Raw genomic sequence first — 8,784 nt, 5'->3', positions numbered from 1 at the left:
AAGTGATAAAGTTGCTCGATGTTTTTCTTTTAATGTTGATGTTTGTCATAGAATGGTGATTCTCTCTTGTCAAGTTAAAATTTTGGAAAGGAGATATTTAAAGAGACAACATGGAGAGAAAACTGACTCTTTGTTGCTAGGTTGGATGACAATAAGAGAAAACAACATCTACTATAAGGTGGAGATTGTTAGATACCCATTTAACTTACCTTTAGAGAAGTAATTTTGGAAAGATGGTCTTTTGACAATAAGTTTTTTGCTCCAAGTTTGAGCTTGTTATAAAAGCTACATAAATACTTCACCTTGGTGCCTTAGGCTAGAAAGCTTGAGGGTAGAGAGAGTAACAAGGTTTTTCCTTCAAGTAAAGATTCTTCTCCATCGTTTTTCTCTTTACGGTTTGGCAGTGTGGATAAAAGATGTGAGGTGGTTTCATTTCTTTTGGTTAAATGAAGAAAAGAAGTTAAAATTGCTTTTTCTTTGTTAGGTTTTTTGTAATAACTGTTTCTCTTGGGTCTTGTTTTCTCACTTTAATTTTTTTTCTCATTATGACTAACTTGTCCTTATGTTCTTACTCATTTCTATGAACGTCCAAATCTAAGGTATGGTAGTTTGATGTTTGACTTATACTTACACGGAGAGTTTTCAACAAAAATCTCATTCTTCTCCATCCGTAGTTGTAGCAATAATTTTATGCCATGTCTAAATGCAATAATAATTATAGAAAAACATTAAGACTTTGGCAGACTGTGATAGATAATGTGAATGCACTTGAAAATTACTAATAAATCGAACATGTGGCGTACAAGTAGTTCTAATTAGACTGTCCAAACTATATCCCCATTTTAGATGTACTATCATAAAAACTTTATAACTCCAAGTTACATGCACTCATTTATTTATATGAGAATCATATGGATGGATATTTATTGGATCGATAAAAATGAATACTATTGTTCATCCCCATTGTCACCAATCCTATGAAAGCTAATCAAAGTGGGTTGCATGTGATCTGTATAGATTTGCATGGTGTATTTGGAGATATTTGGGGATATACAAAGAGGATTCTATGGTAATATAGGTGGAGCGCAACAAGTGATGCCACGTCATCCACTAAGTGGTCAAGTGAAGAGTGAACATGCAGAAGCGATTATTAGGACAAGTTGTAAGTTTAAAAGGAAGTCTCCAAAAGGTCATGTAGTGCTGAAACAATTACAACAATCGTCAGAATATGGGAAACATCCAGATAGTCGGGTTAAGGTTACAAATAATAAAGGATTTCAATAAAGCAAAGGGTCTCATACCAACCCAATCAAACCAATCTATCTCTCAAGTATTCGTCATTTACATTCCTTAGTGTAATCCCTTTACTTTTTCGCTAGTCAATTACATTTCATAGTGTAATCCTTTACTTTTACCTGATATTTACATTCCTTAGTGTAATCTGTAGAATTAATTAAGTAGTTAACTTTACATGTAATTCGGATCTACGCTCATACATTAGATTTAATTCAAGCAACAATCAAAGTTCTTTATCTAAGAAGGTATTTTGTATCTGCTCTCTCCGACCAACTATAAGGTTTCCTTTCATGTTTCTCTTTTATCTGTATTGAAAAGTCCTTTCGTACGGAAGGAAATATATAACCCGTCATCAGAGGACAAACTCTATCCTCTAATTATCACCGGATTCTTTTAACATACTATGTGAGTGGCTGAATAGGCAACTGATCTTATTTAATCTCGGTCACATACAACATATTTGCCTATCTTTACCCTTGGGGTCATAGTTGTTTGGTTTGAATTAAGCCGCACATTTAAGTCGTCCATGCACGCACTTATCACATGACAAAAATAATAAATCGAACGCCAACAAGTATCTAGCATGCCTGGTGAGACCCTGTCTCTAACTTATCAGCGTGACATTCCCAATTTGAAATATGAATAGAAGGAATAATCGAATTGTTGGGGTTGAACCCTCCACATTGACCACACCACTCCATTCTATGACGTGCGAGTTCAAGCGACACTTGAAACTTTAAATTTAAATAGTAGTCCGACACTTAGTACCATAAATCAGGAACAAGTCTCGAACTCTCGGAACATCTCTCTTAAAAAGATAATGGTCGCACTCCGAGATGTACAACTGAGTATTCAATATGTTTAAGAATATGAGAGAACTCAGGCGGAGTTGGCTCACACTAAGCTGAGCAGTTCTGTATTCAAGCTGAGAACACTAATAGATACATGGCTAGATAGACTGAGGTTATGCATTGGTTGATGGCCATGATGACCAAAAGAGCACCCATGGTAATGCATTATAACGTCGAGGGAAGTTTTATTGTTAATGGGATTCCACCGCTACCTATGCCTCCCCCGCATCGGAACTCATTGTCGATTCTAGTTCATGGGGTATGGAATGTTCCGCTACTCACCAAATTCAAACGAATGGAGCATGAGGTCAAAAATTTTATTCCTGAGATTTGAAACCAGAGTTTACCTAGAGCACAACATTTTCAGCAATTCTCTAAGAACCCATTGTTCCATGAGGGACAAAACCGATTAGGTCTTGATCCACCGCCAATGGTTGAACCTCATCAAGTGGATCACGACCAAATCATGCGGATGGTTTAAGAGGTATAAAGCCAAGTACACAACTACAATATCATCCCAGTTTATCATAAGATTTATCCTGAATGGATTGATCGGCAACATCCGTTATTGAGAAATTATCAATTGTATTTTCCTTATTTTTAGGCGATCCCGGTCAATCAACCATTAAGCATATTGGTTTATTCACAATGCAGTATGGTGAACTAGAAAATAATGATTATCATATGCTACAATTGTTCAGTCATTCGTTGTCGGAAACAACCTTTATGTGATATTCCAATTTATTGCCAAACTTAGTCCATACTTGGCAAGAGATGGAAGAAAAATTTCATGCTAAAGTCTTTTCTAAGAACATGGAAATAATTGTGGCCAATATCGCCTATTTCAAACAGTTATCTGGGGAACCTTGAGGGAGCTATATTTCCTAGTTCAACAGAGTAAAGAGTCATGTAAGATCATCATGATCGAGGCTGAATTTTCTTAGCTTGGACATGACAACCTTGAATACAAACTCCATAAGAAATTTACTGGAACAGAGTTCATGGACTTTTATGACTTGACTAGGAAGGTCTCTAAATATGAAGAACTTATTCAGGAAGGTGTTAGGCAAAAGAACTTGTTAATTATATATATTATCAAGACCCAAATTACAAGGTCACAATTACCAAAGTAGTGGCAAAAAAGGTGCTCATATGCTTGGTGTTGGTCAAGATAGAATCGACCGTGTTGGCTACACAAAAGGTCTAGAAAGTATATAGTTTTGATATTATGTGGCTCGATGAAGTATTTAAAATTCTGTTGGTTGGGAAGTTCATTAAGGTTTATATTAACCATACGATACATTTGGCTAATGAATTGAAAAAGGTTGACTATTGTAAATGTGGCACGAAATCTATTCCCATTCAACTAACAAATGTGTTATGTTTAGGAATGTTATTTAGGATAACATCGATCATGAATTATTGAAGTTTCCTAAGAAAGGTAAGGAAGCGATGTTGATCAATACCAATCCATTCCTGCCTAACCTTATGGTCAATATGGCCACTACAAATCTATGAAGGGTTGATCAACTACAAAAAAGGGTTGATCTTGGCCCAAGTAAAAGAATGGCGCATCACAACAACTAAGTCAGGGGTGATATTAACCTCCCACGTCGACCGTCAAGTGGCCAAACATGGTTTGGAAAGATGGTCGAGGTTCATAATTGTGCAACCAATGTGCTAGAAAGACTATCTTTGGTTGGGGAAGACCTTCTCAACCAAAAAGGCAAGTACAACACATAGCTCCAAGGATAGCCAAAAGATGCAGTCATCGTCAATCTCAAGAAATTTTTTCACCACTTGATCACCACTTTCAAGACAGAGTGCTGAATCAAAGGATGGTCAAATCCCCATCGACTTAGAAGAGAGTTTGTAAATGGGTCACGCATCCCAAATTCTCATCCATTCCCAAAGCAATGACCCAAACTCAAAAATGTCACCGGCAACGGCATAAAACATCTATGAAGAAGGAATTGGCAGGAGTTGAGGATGGATCTCGGCAGAAAACAGTGCAACCGTGGCCATTCTAGAGAATCCCCCAGTCAAAGGAAAGGCTGGTCGTTAGCACGGTTGAGGCAGTCTTACAACCCATGCTATATGATCAAGGCATGGAGGATGCTCCCCAATCAAATAAGTCAATGGGACTAAGGGATAATAACAACTATGATAATCTGTCTAATTATCTTAGTGAAAAATGCTTCTTAGAGGATGAATGGCTGATAAATGGACTGGTAGTGACTGTTAAGGCATTACAGGTGACTTCACCTATTGTTATATAACCAGATGCTATGACCGACGAGAACACTAGGCATGCTAACTAGAATTCTAACATGAAAGTTGGTTTAGAAACATTAGGGGGACAATGTCTGGGTTCAAAAATCATGTTCGAGACATTGCCACCAGTTATCTTTCATTACAATATGTCACTTACCTTGCACTCTAATTTTCAGGCCAAGCTGACCCAGTCGAGTGATATGGCGGGCAATGCAGGGAAATATAGTCCTCACGAGGTAATACAACATGCCTCCTTTCCTCTGGAAGAAGCAATCGAAGGGGCATCAGGAGTGGATAAAGAGCCACATGTAAATATCATCACAGTAGAATAAGGAGATATGTCGGAAAGGGTGGTCATAGAGAGACCCACCCACAACATGACATAACACCTCAAGTTATTATATATATTGACACATCTTGAGGGCTGCACAGTCACTAGGATTCTGGTCGACAATGGGGTCGCTGTGAATCTTCTCCTATTAAGAATGATGTCAAATCTGGGGAAGACTTCGACCGATCGAATTCCATCTGGGATCAGAGTCATCAACTTTACTATACACATTACAAATACACATGGGTTCTTACTGGTTGACATGACTGTCAGGACCAAAAGGGTGTTGGCTTCATTCTTCATGGTCGATACTCATCCAATTATAATGCTTTTCTTAGAAGGGATTAGATTCACTCATTTATATGCATCCTGTAATCCCTGCACTAGTTCACAACCTTCTGGAACCAAGATAAAGTCGAGTTTCTCTTGGCTGACAATAAACTCTTTTTGGCCACTTAAAAAAAAATCTCATAATTGGTACACTAAAAGATGACTAGTGAATGGCTAACTTCATGGCTAGAATAAGAAGGCTTAAAGAAAGCCCGAAGGATGTCGATGATGGTTGTTTCATGAATATGACAGATACAGATGTCCTGGTTGATGAAGAAGAGATGGAATTGAGAGAAGCACCCGACAAGTTGGAAAATGCCTAGGCTAAGGTTCAAGACCCCTTGGTCAAGGTGAAGTTAGGAACCGAGTAAGATCCTAGGCCAGCTTTTATCAGTGGGCCTCTTAGGCCACAAGATAAAGTTGAACTGACTAGTTTGCTCGAGGAGTTCATCAACCACTTTGCATGAGACTACCATGAGATGCTGGGGTTAGATCGGAGCTTGGTCGAGCATAGGTTGCTAATAAAGGAAGGATATTGACCACATAAGCAACTGCCCAATGGATGACGACAGAAGTGACCCAGAAAATAAAGGAAGAGATCAAACGATTATTAAAGGTTGGTTTCATCAGGCCTATTAAATATGCTGAATGGATCTCAAATGTGATTCTTATATATATATATATATATATATATATATATATATATATATATATATATATATAAGTGGTAAGTTCTGAATCTGCATTGATTTCTGAAATTTAAATCTAGTAACATCAAAAGATAAATATCCGATGCTGGTGGCCAATCAGCTGATTAATAGAGTAGCTAGACATTGGGTGGTATCCTTCATGGATGGCCATTCTAGCTATAACTAAATCTACATGACACTAGACAATGTGCCGAAGATGGCATTCAAATGCATTGGCCCTTTAGGAACCTATTGTTGGGTGGTGATACCATTTGGGCTCAAGAATGCAGGGGTCACATATTAGAGGGTGATGAACACCATATTCCATGATATGATTGGCTAGTTTATGAAAGTTTATGTCGACGATGTAGTAGTAAAGTCGCCCAATATAGAAGAACATTTTGCTCATTTACATAAGTCATTTGAGCGAGTGAGGCTTCGTAAGCTAAATATGAATCCCCTTAAATGTTTTTTTGGGTTGTCAGTTAGTAATTTCTTAGGATTCCTAGTGCATCAGCGAGAGATCGAGGTGGACCAAAATAAGGCTCGAGCCATCATAAATTCTCACTCGTCAAGGAACAAGCCAAAATTGCAGTTCTTCCTTAATCAGGTTTACTTCATGTGGAGATTTACATCTAATTGTGCAGAAAAAACTAACATATTTTCTTTATTGATAAAATTAAAGTAAGGGATTGAATTCAAGTGTGAGACAGAACATCGGCAGGATTTTGAAAAGATTAAGGAATATCTGATGAAGCCTCCAGTGTTAATGCCACCAGCCAAAGGTCGACCACTCAAGCTATATGTCGTAGCATCGATAGAGTCGGTTAGAGCCCTTCTAACCCAAGATCACAACGATTGAAAAGAGCGTATAGTCTACTATCTAAGTTGGAAACTCATTAATACCGATAGACATTATTCTTTCATAAAAATGTTATGCTTATTGTTGTACTTTGTAGCTAACAAATTAAGGCATTATTTGTTAGCTAAAAGAGTAAATGTAATAACATTTACCGATTTAGTAAAATATATGGTAAATTGGCTGATTTTCAATGGCTGAATTGGAAAATGGGTGTTGGCTTTATCTAAAATTGATCTTTGTTATGTTCCTTGAAAGGTAGTAAAAGGTTAGGCAATAGCTAACTTTCTTGTCGACCATGTATCTGACTTAGAACATCAACTTTCTCGAGAAATTTTAGATTTGTATTATACATATCTAACTCTATAGAAATTAATTTTTGATGGTTCAAAGACTCACAAAGCCTTAGGAGTTGGGGTTATCTTAATTGCACTGAATGGAAACAGGCAAGAATTTGCATTTCGGTTGGAATTTGAGTGCACCAATAATCATGCCAAGTATATGGCTATGATAATCGGTCTAGAATCACTAATGGAGCTAGGTGCACGAAGCCTAACTGACATGGGAGATTCGAAACTGGTGATAAACTAGGTGGCGTGATTGTTCAAATGCACTAGCCCAACACTTTTACCATATCATGCCTTGACATCCCATATATTGGAAGGTTAATTTTGATGGGGCGGGATTAATGCCCATTACTCGGGATCACAACATAGATGCCAATGAAATGACACAGCCAGCCATAGGGATAGATATCCTACAAGGATCGGCCAAAAGAATAATCATTGTTCAGAGGAGGTCTTTGCCTTCTGTCTTCGAAAGAGAAGGGATCATGCAGTTATGTTGGGTTGAAATGGAAGAAGAAGAGTAGAGAGATCCTCTCATGGGTTATCTTCAAAGCCTATTAACCAAAGCCAATAGGGATTTAAGGAGATCAGCCATTAATTATATCATGATCAAAAGTGAATTGTACTGAAAAGGAGCCGATGGTGTTTTGATAAGGTACTTAGCCAAAAGGGAAGCCTTGCTAGTAATGGGTGAGGTTCATGAAGGGTTATGTGGAGCTCACTGAGTCGGGAGGAAAATAAGGCTTATACTTAGGTGTTTCAGGTATTTTTGTTCAACAATGATGGCCAATTGCATTCGATACGCCAAAGGATGTGAGTCATGTCAGAAAAATGGGCAGATTCAGTACGTGCCCGCTAGCGAGATCCATTCAATTATCAAGTCGTGGCCCTTCCGGGGATGGGAAATCGATTTGATAGGTTAAATCCATCCACCCTCATCGCGCATGGATTCTTTCATCATTGTAGCTACTGACTACTATTGAGACTCAAATATTGCATATTTTTCCCAATTTATATCTTGGTTTTACAAATATGATAAAGCTTAATGGTATATTTTATACATGTTTGTCTTGCAAGGTGATTTTAAGAGCTTGGATTGAAAAGAATGCTAAAAGCATGAATTTAAGGTTCAAGAATTACCAAGGAAATGAACAAATCTTTAGAGACTAAGATTGGAGATTTTAAGACCCCAAGATTCAAGAAAACCAAGTGGAGAAGGAAGTCGAAAAAATAAAGTGCTAAAATTCACTTCAAAATCTTTGTCATCGACCACCTGTCGATTACATCGAAGCCACGGTTCGATGACATCGACCACAACTCAAGGACATCAAATTTTTATAAGAAAATTAAGTTGGTTGTTGGACACATTGGATGCAATTCTCGATGAATCGAAGACATGTTCGATGACTCGAAGAAGATGCTTGATGACATCAAAGTCTGTTTAATGACATCAAATTCACTAAAGAAATTAAAGCAACTCACTAGACTGTTTTGGACACTTTATCGATGGATCGAGAACATGCTCGATGACTCGAATCTTTGTTTGATGACATCGAAGGAAGGTTCGAAGACACAGAGACTTACGCGATGCGAAAGGAGAAAAGATGCAACTTCCGGTTTCAAACCCCTTCGATGATATCAAAGCCTGTTCGATGACATCAAAGGCATTACATAGTTACGCGGACTGCATAAATTTGATACAAATTTTCAATTTTGTGGAACTTTGCCTATAAATATGGGTTTCCTAAGTCTCTAAGATATCTAGGGTTTGGAGGAGTTGATCAAAGGGGTGGAGCCATCATTCAAG

This window comes from Magnolia sinica, chromosome 13 (assembly GCF_029962835.1).
Source record: "Magnolia sinica isolate HGM2019 chromosome 13, MsV1, whole genome shotgun sequence".
NCBI classification, from domain to species: Eukaryota; Viridiplantae; Streptophyta; class Magnoliopsida; order Magnoliales; family Magnoliaceae; genus Magnolia; species Magnolia sinica.
The sequence above is the reverse complement of the archived record's forward strand: the minus strand, read 5'-3'. Positions refer to the sequence as shown.